Below are 10,147 nucleotides of genomic sequence, written 5' to 3'. Positions count from 1 at the left end.
TTTATCACTGAAAAACAGATATACACCTGATAATGTTCTTCAAGCCCCCCTTCATGTCCCTGTTTCTCATGTTGTAGGTAAATGAGTTCATCATGAGAGTCACCATAGTGTACATCATTGAAGCTACTGCAGTCTTCCTGGGAGAGTGTGTAAATGCAGCACTAATATACATACCTAAGCCTGTCCCATAGAACTAGGAAACAACTGAGAGGTGAGACCCACAGGTAGAAAAAGCCTTATGCATTCCACCTGCTGAAGACATTCTCAAAATGGAGGAGGCAATTTGAGTATAAAAGAAAATGATTCCAGAGAGAGGACCACCACCCAGTATGGTAGCTGCCAAATATAAGGAGATGTTCTTGATGAAGGTATCAGAACTGGCAATCTTGTTGACCTGAACAACTTCTCAGAAGTAGGAGATTGCCCAGTCTGTGCTGAAAGACAGGTGCAACACTATCAGGCTGTGGATCGAGTCATCCACAGTGGTAATGAAAATTGAGAGTAGAATCAGCAGACCACAGTGGCAATGGTTCATGATGACTGTTTATGTCTTGGTTGACAAATGGCCACATAGAGGTCATAGGCCATTACCCCAAGGAGAAAACATTGCAAACTAGCGAAAACCAGGACAAAGCAGACCTGGGTGAGGCAGCCTGCATATGTGATGCTCTGATTCTGTACTTGGAGGTTCACCAGCATCTTTGGGGTAGTGGTGATGCTGTAACAGATGTCAGTGAAGGACAAATTGGCAAGAAAGAAATACATGGGGGTGTGGTGGTGGAGTCAGAACTGATAGCCAGGAAGATGAGTGGATTTCCCAGGACAGTGACCAGATACATGGACAGAAACAGGCTACAGAGGAGGGGCTGCAGTTCCAGATCCTCTCTCAGTGTCAGGAGAAGAATTCCGAAACATTTGTTTGGTTTCTAGGTTCCATATTAATGAACTGATGGAAAAGATGAGATGATAAGACAATCAAATGTGTGGTCCCCATACCAGCCGTAGCTGCATCACCAGAGGCAAACATCATCTAGGTCAGGAACACGAGGAATGGAGGGGAATACAGTTAGTGCCATCTGTGTGCATCTTATTTGATTATTTAATAAAAAATACATGAATCTGATCAATAGCTGAGCATCAATATTTGTTTATTCTGGAAAGTAGTTAAAGGTGCTTTTTTTTTTTTTTTACACCATCTGTGTTGGTATAATCATTTTAAATATTTTGTAATTTTATAGGAAGAAAATCCTGGTGATCCATTTCTGAAAATCAGCCAAAGAAAAGCCTATGAATTAAAACAATTTGATTCACAACCGATTATGGAGATGGCATAGGACCTGGCGGCTTTTCATTCTGTTGAGCATGGGTTGCCATGAGTTGAGGGCAAACTAACTGGCAGCTAGCAGCCACAACAACAATCTGGCTCTGGTGGACTTCCCTGTAGGCCCAGAATTCCAGCCCAAAAGGCATATTCTATCCAAGTGTGAATGGACACACCTACTCCAAGGAAAGATCTACCTTTACAAAGAAAAATATATTTACAGCCTCCCAGACATGAAGCATCAACAAAATTATTGTCATTACTATTTTTTAAAAAGGTAATATCATAGAGAAAAACAGAAGGAGGAATTCGAAGAGTCTGTTGACACTCCACATCTTTTTCCAGAGAGTAGAGCCAGGTGACACAGATAATACAAATGTGTGTTAAGAACCAGGAGTGGGACAATAAGGCGAAGCTGACAGCCCTCCTATTTCACCACCACAAGAATGCAAGTAAATATCAGAGGATTTTATGGTAGTCATCGTGTTTGAGAAGGGGCAATTTCTGCTCAGGAGGAAAACGATCTTTACCGTTATAGAGACAGAGTAAGAGACTGGTAGAATTGTAGTTCCTTGGGATTGGTGCAAAGAGACAAGGAATCATGTCAGGAAGATGGAAGATAGTTAGGCAGGAGTCCATGGGAGACTTGAGTTCAATCATTTTGTGCATGTACTCTCTTCACAGCTTGCCCTGGATGAGCTTGTGAGGAAACTCCTGCCCTTATTTCCAAACAACTAGCGATTTTAATTACCTGGCTGGCATCACTGTAGAATGATGTTGACGCATTCCCTGAATGGTGAAGGTGGAAGATGTGTCCTGAGGAAAGGCAGAGAGACTCAGTGGGACACCTGGATCCTGAGCTTGAGGATCACTTGTGTGTAGAGTCTCTGGTGTGCTGCTTCCTGACTGCGGGTGAGGGGATACTGAGTCACGGGCAGTCACATGCAGACAGTTTTCAGTCTCTACATCCCTGGGGGCTCAAATTCCAAAGCTTCTCATTAACCAAAAGCATTTATTGTCATCCTGATCCCAGGGCATCGCAAATCCTGAAAGACCAAGTCTTTAGAATGTGGAATTCAGGATGGCCAACTCCCTGCCCCTGTGAGACCAGCTGCATGTGATTCGTCTCTCTTTGTTTCTGCTCACCTCTATGTCACACAACATGAATATGTGGACACACGTTCTTCTCCAACTGGACTCCAGTCTTCTTCATTTTTTTTTTTTAACACAACTGGTAGCAACTCTATCTTACCAGTGAATTTAGGAAACCTGACTCCTATTTTAGGTGTGAAGGGATAGTTTACGTAAATGGGTATATTTATCAACACCCATGGAAGCAGCAGGCAAGAAGTGAAATGAAAATTGCATTGAGCAAATCTGCTGCAAAAGGCCTCTTTGAAGTGTTAAAAAGCAAAGATGGCACTTTGAGGACTAAGGTGTGCCTGACCCAGGCCAAGGTATTTTCAGTAGCCTCATATGCATGTGAAAGCTGGACAATGAATAAGAAGGATTGATGACTTTGAATTATGGTGTTTAAGAAGAATATTGAATAAACCATGGACTGCCAGAAGAACAAACAAATCTGTCTTGGAAGAAGTACAGCCAGAATGATCTTTAGAAGCTAAGATGGTGAGACTTCATCTCGTGTACTTTGGACATGTTATTAGGAAGGGCCAGTCCCTGGAGAAAGCCATAATGCTTGGCAGAGGGTCAGCAAAATAGAGGAAGACCCTCAACAAGATGGACTGACACAGTGGCTGCAAAGATGGGCTCAACTGTAGCGGTGATTGTGAGGATGGCACATGACTGGGCAGTGTTTCGTTTTGTTGTAGATAGTTACCATCAGTGGAGACTGATTGGATGGCACCATCCAATCGTATATGTAAAAATACACCTAAGATTTTATAAAATGCAAATGCTCTGTGTTTGTTCTTTCTGAGAGTCATCAAATGAACCTGAAACTTACTGTATGAATATCATGAATATCAAATAAATCTTATGACTTCATACACAAATTTAATCTTGTGGAAATTTTGTTTTTAACTACCTAAATCAGATCATTAATTGTTTTTGTTGTTAGGTGAGGTTGAAATGATTACAACTCACAGCAGCGCTATACAAAACAGAACGAGACAATGCCTCGTCCCGTGTCATCCTCAGAATTTTTACTATGTTTGAGCCCATTGTTGCAGCCACTGTGTCAGTCCATCTCATTGAGGGTCTTCCTGTTCTCCTCTGACCCTATACTTTACCAACCATGATGTCTTTCTTCAGGGACTCATCCCTCCTCATAACATGTCCAAAGTATATGAGACAAAGTCTCTCCTTCCTTGCTTCTAAAGTGCATTCTGGCTGTACCTCTTCCAAGACAGATTTGTTCATTTTCTGGCAGTCCACGGTATACTCAATATTCTTCGCCAACGCCATAGTTCAAAGGCATCAACTATTTTTTGGTCTTCCTTATTAATTGTCCAGCTTTTGCATGCATATGAGCCAATTAAAAATAACATGGCTTAGGTCAGGTGCAACTCAGCCCTCAAAGTGACAACTTTGGTTTTTTAACACTTTAATGAGATCATTTCAACAGATTTGTCCAATGCAATGAGTCATTTGATTTCTTGATTACTGTTTCCATGAGCCATAGTCTAGGGGCTTCCTCCAGCACCTGTCAGACCAGTAAGTCTGGTCTTTTTTGGAAATTTGAATTATTTTGTACCATTTTTCTACCACTCTGTCTGGGGCCTCCTATTATGATCCCTGTCAGAACAGTCCATCGTTGTTGCCAGGCACCATCTAGTTCTTCTGGGCTCAGGATGGTGGAGGCTGTGGTTCTTGTGGTCCATTAGTCCTTTGGACTAATATATTCCTTGTGTCTTTGGTTTTCTTAATTCTCCTTCATTCTGAATGGGATGGGACCAAGAAATACATCTTAGATTGATGCTCACAAGCTTTTAAGACCCCAGATGCTACTTACCAAAGTAGAATGCAGAACATTTTCTTTATGAACTATGTTATGCCAATTGGCCTAGATGTTCCCCAAGACCCTGGTCTCCAGCCCTCAGCCCCAGAAACTTGGTCCCTGAAGTGTTTGGATGTTTCTGGGAAGCTTCTAAGACTTTGCCTTGTTCAAGTTGTGCTGATTTCCCGTATATTGTGTGTTGTCTTTCCCCTCACCAAAGTTAATGCTTGTCTACTACTGGGTACTATCTAGTTAGTGATTTCCCCTCCCCATTCAAGCCTTCCCTTTTAACCATCAAAGATTGTTTTTTTCTGTGTAAACTTCTTCTTGGGTTTTTATAATAGTGGTCTTATACAATATTTGTCCTTTTGTGATGACTTATTTCACTCAGCATTATGCACTCCAGATTTATCCATGTTGGGAGATGTTTTGAAGATTCATCATTGTTCTTCATTGTTGCATAGTATTCCGTTGTGTGTATGTACTATAATTTGTTTATTCATTCATCTGTTCATGGGCATATAGGTTGTTCCCATCTTTTTGCTATTGTGAAAAATGTTACGATGAACATGGGTGTGCATATATTTATTCATGGGACAGTTCTTATTTCTCTAGGATATATTCCTAGGAGTAGGATTGCTGGATCATATGTATTTCTATTTCTAGCTTTTTAAGGAGTTGCCATATAATTTTCTGTAGTGGTTGTACCATTTTACATTCCCATCAACAGTGCATGTGAGTTCCAATCTTTCCAAAACTTCTCCAACATTTGTTATTCAATTTTTTGATTAGTTCCATTAATGTCAGTGTGAAATGCTATCTCATTTTAGTTTTGATTTTTATTTCTCTAATGGCTAATAACTGCTAACATTTCCTCATGTGTCTATCAGTTGCTTGAAAGTCTTCTTTGGTGAAGTGGCTGTTCTTGTTCTTTGCCCACTTTTAACTGAATTGTTTGTCTTTTTGTTGTGGAGGTGTTGAAGTATTCTACAGATATTAGAGATTAGATTCTTGTTGAGTATGTTACAACCCAAAAGTTTTCCCAGCCTGTAGGTTCTCTTTTTATTCCTTTGGTGATGTCTTTTGATAAGCATAAGTGTTTAATTTTTAGGAGCTCCCAGTTTATCTTCTGGTATCTGTGCATTGTTATTTATGGTTTGTGTTGTATTTATGCCATGCATTAGAGCCCCTAACATTGCACCTATTTTTTCTTCCATGATCTTTATAGTATTATGCTTTATATTTAGTTCTGTGATATATTTTATGTTAGTTTTTGTGTATGGTGTGAGGTATGGGTCCTGTTTCTTTCTTTCTTTCTTTTTTTTTTTACAGATGGACATCCAGTTTTTGATAAACCATTTTAATTCCCCTGGAATCTATTTCCTGGTTCATGGAATTGGGTTGATCCACACCATTTGCCCTAAGGTATTCTTTTGAAACTTGAGCCTTTAATGAACTGATTTTCCTGGAGTAATCTTCAAGTCAAACAGTATCCTAGTGAGCAGTTTAGTGGAGACTGTTTTGCCTCAGGTATTAGGTTCTTTTAAAGAATTGCCAACATACAGCCAGTTTTAAGAAGCAGGAACCCACAGTCTAACTGGAAAATGTATGGCATTTTCTTAGTGATTCTGCTGCTACAACTGACTGACCCTGGAACCCTGCATGTATTCTCATACTATCTCCTGAGAAATTAACATGACAATAACCTGCCTAACCTGTTTTCACTATCCCCTCTTTGACCTACCTTCCCTACATTTTTCAGTTGACTGCTGCCTGATTTGAATCATATCTACTCACAACAAAAATATTCTGTTACATTAATTTCTGGTGTTTCTCTGTGCATTTAGGTTTTTTGACAATTCCTGGCATCAGAAGTTGGATCAATAGCAAATGACTAACTTCCCCCAGAGCTCTCATTGGACATAGATGTAATGTCCATAAAAGCCCTTTCAGCATACTGCCTCTGTGGAGCATCTGAAGGTCATCTTGATAAGCCCTCTCAGGCTCTCCAGCTCTACTCCTTTTGCATTTTAAGCTTGAATTCAATATTTATAATGAGTTTGGTGAATTTGGTGTTTTGCAGTGATTAGGGCTGTCTCAAAATGGGATATGCCAAATCCAAGAAACAGTGGATTTTCCTAGTGAAACTGGCTCACTACATGGCCAAGAACTATGGATCTAAGTTTTGTTTGTATTTGGATTTTTGTTTGAGCTCCCTATCATCATCAGTTTATCAAATCAGAGACCATAGGCTAAAACTATAAACCTCTTAGGAGGAAACAGAGAGGCAAATCTTTATGATCTTGGATTGGAAAATAGTTTCTTAAATGTGGCACCAAAAGCACAGACAAGAACATTCACCCTCTTATAATATCAGTGAAACTCAGAGCTTCCAGGGATTGGGATATCTTTGTGGGGAGGCATTATTCAACTGAGTACAGAGGGGCTGTCTTCTGATGATTCCATGGAAATGCCCAGTAACAGTAAACCCAGAGAAGGACAGCAAGTTTTCTCTCTCTGGGCATCATGTGCGGATATGAGACCTGAATCTGTTGCAACAATCAGGCGACCATAAAGGGAACCAGTTCTAGGATGAAGCCACCTCACAGAGGACTAAATGAAGCCTACTCTCTTGTTCCTGTACATTCCCTACCTCTGAAGGCCTTTCTTTGTAATGACATATAACTTTATTGCTTGAGGATATTAGAGTCAGTTCTTTTTCTTCTTAGAACCAAAGGCTTCTGCACTGATGAAATTCAAATACCTCACAATCATCTCAAATTACAGAGATCATTTTGTAGGTGATGAAACTGAGTCTGGTGGATGCCGATGTTGCCATTATCAGAGACAGTTTATCAGTGAAAGATCTCAGTAAGTACTAAATTGGGGCCTGAAAGGTCAGCATCCTTGTCTCACAGTGAGGTTAGTATGGGGTGCAATTCACAAACCTCTCCATTAGATCAGCCTGAAGTTACTCTCTTTAGATCCTTCCCTGCCTTGTCCATTGTCTCCTACTTGATTTTGTCTGAGAAGGCTACTGTTACCTGATCAGGATCCGTTCCCTGGAGCAGTCCAGCCAATGAAACATACTCCAAGTCAGAAAGAGTGAGAAAGTTTATTAAGGAGATGCATACATCACCTGGGACCTGGCAGCAACACAGGCTGTCTCTGTGGAGTCTGGAAGGGCAATTTTGACATTAGAGCTTATACAGAATCTTACAATGGTTACAAGTGTCTTCGTAGTCCCCTGCCAGACATTTCTTTATTAGGCTAAAAATATGCATATCTGATATCTGGGCTCCAGCTTTCCTGTGGGGGTTGTATGCCACAGGTAGTCCTGACAGAACAAAAGGTTATTTGCATCAGTTTAAAACAAAGACCAAAGTCATTAACATTTGGTCAAAACAAAATCATTAACAGATGTACCTGAAGGAGGCAGGCAGAGGAAGAATAACTTATAGATTTATCATGGCCTTTTTTAGTTGTGTTAAGCTCTCAGTTGCCCATTTTGAAAAAGGAGAAAACATGCTCGGGGTATTGGGGTCACACTGCTAACAACATCACTATAATAAAAAGCCCTTCCTCAGGCTCTGCTTCTGTGAAACCTGCCCAAAGAAACTGTGTTTAATGAGTTGAAATAATTTGTGAAACAGCAGAGATTTAAACAAAAAAGCAGAGTCAGGTTTCAACCCCAAGTTGAAATGCACTTAGTGTAGTGAGTTTAATGAACTTCAAGGATGATCAAGAAAAAAGATTATGACCATGAGATAGCAGTTGAACAGCAAGCTGTTTTATTGGTGTGATGCATTGACAGCTGCATGTAGGGTGTAATCTCCCACAGCAGGAGGTCTTCCAGAGGCAAGAGGTGCAGGAAGAAAACAGAAGGGGAAGAAGGGATGAGAACTCCCAGGGAAGTGCAGAAGGAAGGAGGGAGATTATGTGTCCCTGTGAGAAGCCCTACTGCAGCAAGTTGGGGAGTCTCTGGGTCAAAGGTACTCCAAAGGCAGAGCACATTAGGATCATTATAGCGACAGGTCTTCGCCCATCTATGGATAGCAAATGCTGGGTGTATTTTTGTGGGATAAGTAAGGGAGGAAGGCTCTAAGTTGGTAAAATTCTGATTATGTGGGCTATTTTTAAAACAATTAAGTATGTACAAGTTTGAGTTTGACACTGGCACACATTTCTGAGCTTGCTATGAAGAAGTACACAAATGGGGAGTAATATACAGCGGTTGTTTTTGACTCTTTTTTATAACGCTTAGCCATTATGTCATCTAGTTAGGAATTCTGACTCTCCAGTATTTCTTTTACTTTTACTCATTCTAGAAACCCAAGCCCGAAGCAGATGACACAATCACTAAAAATAAAGCATCCTACCAATGATTTTTCTCACAGCTCCCTTCATGTCCCTGTTCCTCAACAGGCTATAGATAAAAGGATTCATCATTTGAGGGACCACAATGTACATCACAGAGGCTACCGTTGTCTTCCTGGAAGAGTGTGTAAATGCAGAACTAATGTACACTCCAAATCCTGTCCCATAGAACAAGAAAACAACTGTGAGGTGAGATCCACAGGTGGAAAAAGCTTTATACTTTCCAGCAGCTGATGGCATTCTCAGGATGGAAGAAACAATTTGAGTGTAAGAAAAAATAATCCCAGAGAAAGGAATACCACCAAATATGCTAGACATAAAATATAGTATGATGTTATTGATGAGAGTATTGGAACAGGCAAGCTTGAGGACCTGAACAATTTCACAGAAGAAGTGGGGGATTTCCAGGTCTGTGCAGAAGGACAGTCTCAGCAACATCAGACTATGGACCAGGGCATTCATGATGCTAATGAACAAAGAGAGTATGACCAGCAGACTAAGGAAGTGGGGGTTCATGATGACTGTACCTCAGTGGATGACAAAATAGCCACATAGCGGTCATAGGCCATTATTCCAAGGAGAAAATTTTCAAAACTTCCAAAAATTATGGCAGCACATACCTGGGTGAGGCAGCCTGTGTAAGTGATAGAGTTTCTCTGTGTATTGATGTTCACTAACATCTTCGGGACTGTGGTTGTACTTAAACAGATGTCCGTAAAGGACAGATTGGAGAGAAAGAAGTACATGGGGGTATGGAGGTGGGAATCATAGCTGATAGCCAGGACGATGAGCAGGTTTCCCAGGATGGTGACCAAGTACATGAACAGAAAGATGTTGTAGAGAAGGGGCTGCAGTTCTGGATCCTCTGCCAGTCCCAGGAGAAAGAACTCTGAAACTCCTGTTTGGTTTCTGGGTTCCATATTGTTGATTAAACTGATGGAAAAGATGAGTGACAAGACAATCAAATATATGGTCCCTGGACCAGCAGAAGCTTCATCACCAGATGCAAAAGCCATCTGGGAAGGGAAGGAGAAGAATGGAGAAGACTAGAAAGTTTGTGTCCCCTGTACGCATATTATTTGGCTATTTATTAAAAAACAAAACAAAAACCTGAATCTAATATAGCTGAGTGTAAACATTTATTTGTTCTTGAAAGGGGTGAAAAGTTAGTCATGGTTTTGTATATGTATTTTCATACTACCTGTGCTCCTGTGGTCATTGTAAATATTTGCCAACTTTCTAAAGAGAAAATAAATGAACTAGGGAGATGGTGTGATGTGTGTGTCTCAGACTCCATGTCTTTCCAAGATAGGAGCTGGATAACAGAGATGATAAAAATATGTGTTAAAAACAAGGAATGAGGAGATAAATTCCACAAACCACCTCCTTCTCTACCACAAGAATTCAAGTAAATATTAGAATTCTGTAGTGGTCATCTGGAAACTCTGGTGCCGTAGTGGTTAAAAGCTACGGCTGCTAACCAAAGGGTC

General features: G+C 40.5%; 1 pseudogene; it reads right to left on the bottom strand.

Annotated features, from left to right (window-relative positions):
- Nucleotides 1-8,333: 8,333 nt before the first annotated feature.
- LOC135230870 (olfactory receptor 7G1-like) lies at nucleotides 8,334-9,577 on the bottom strand (annotated as a pseudogene).
- Nucleotides 9,578-10,147: the final 570 nt, after the last annotated feature.

Source organism: Loxodonta africana, chromosome 3 (assembly GCF_030014295.1).
Source record: "Loxodonta africana isolate mLoxAfr1 chromosome 3, mLoxAfr1.hap2, whole genome shotgun sequence".
Lineage (NCBI taxonomy): Eukaryota > Metazoa > Chordata > Mammalia > Proboscidea > Elephantidae > Loxodonta > Loxodonta africana.
The sequence above is the reverse complement of the archived record's forward strand: the minus strand, read 5'-3'. Positions and strand labels throughout refer to the sequence as shown.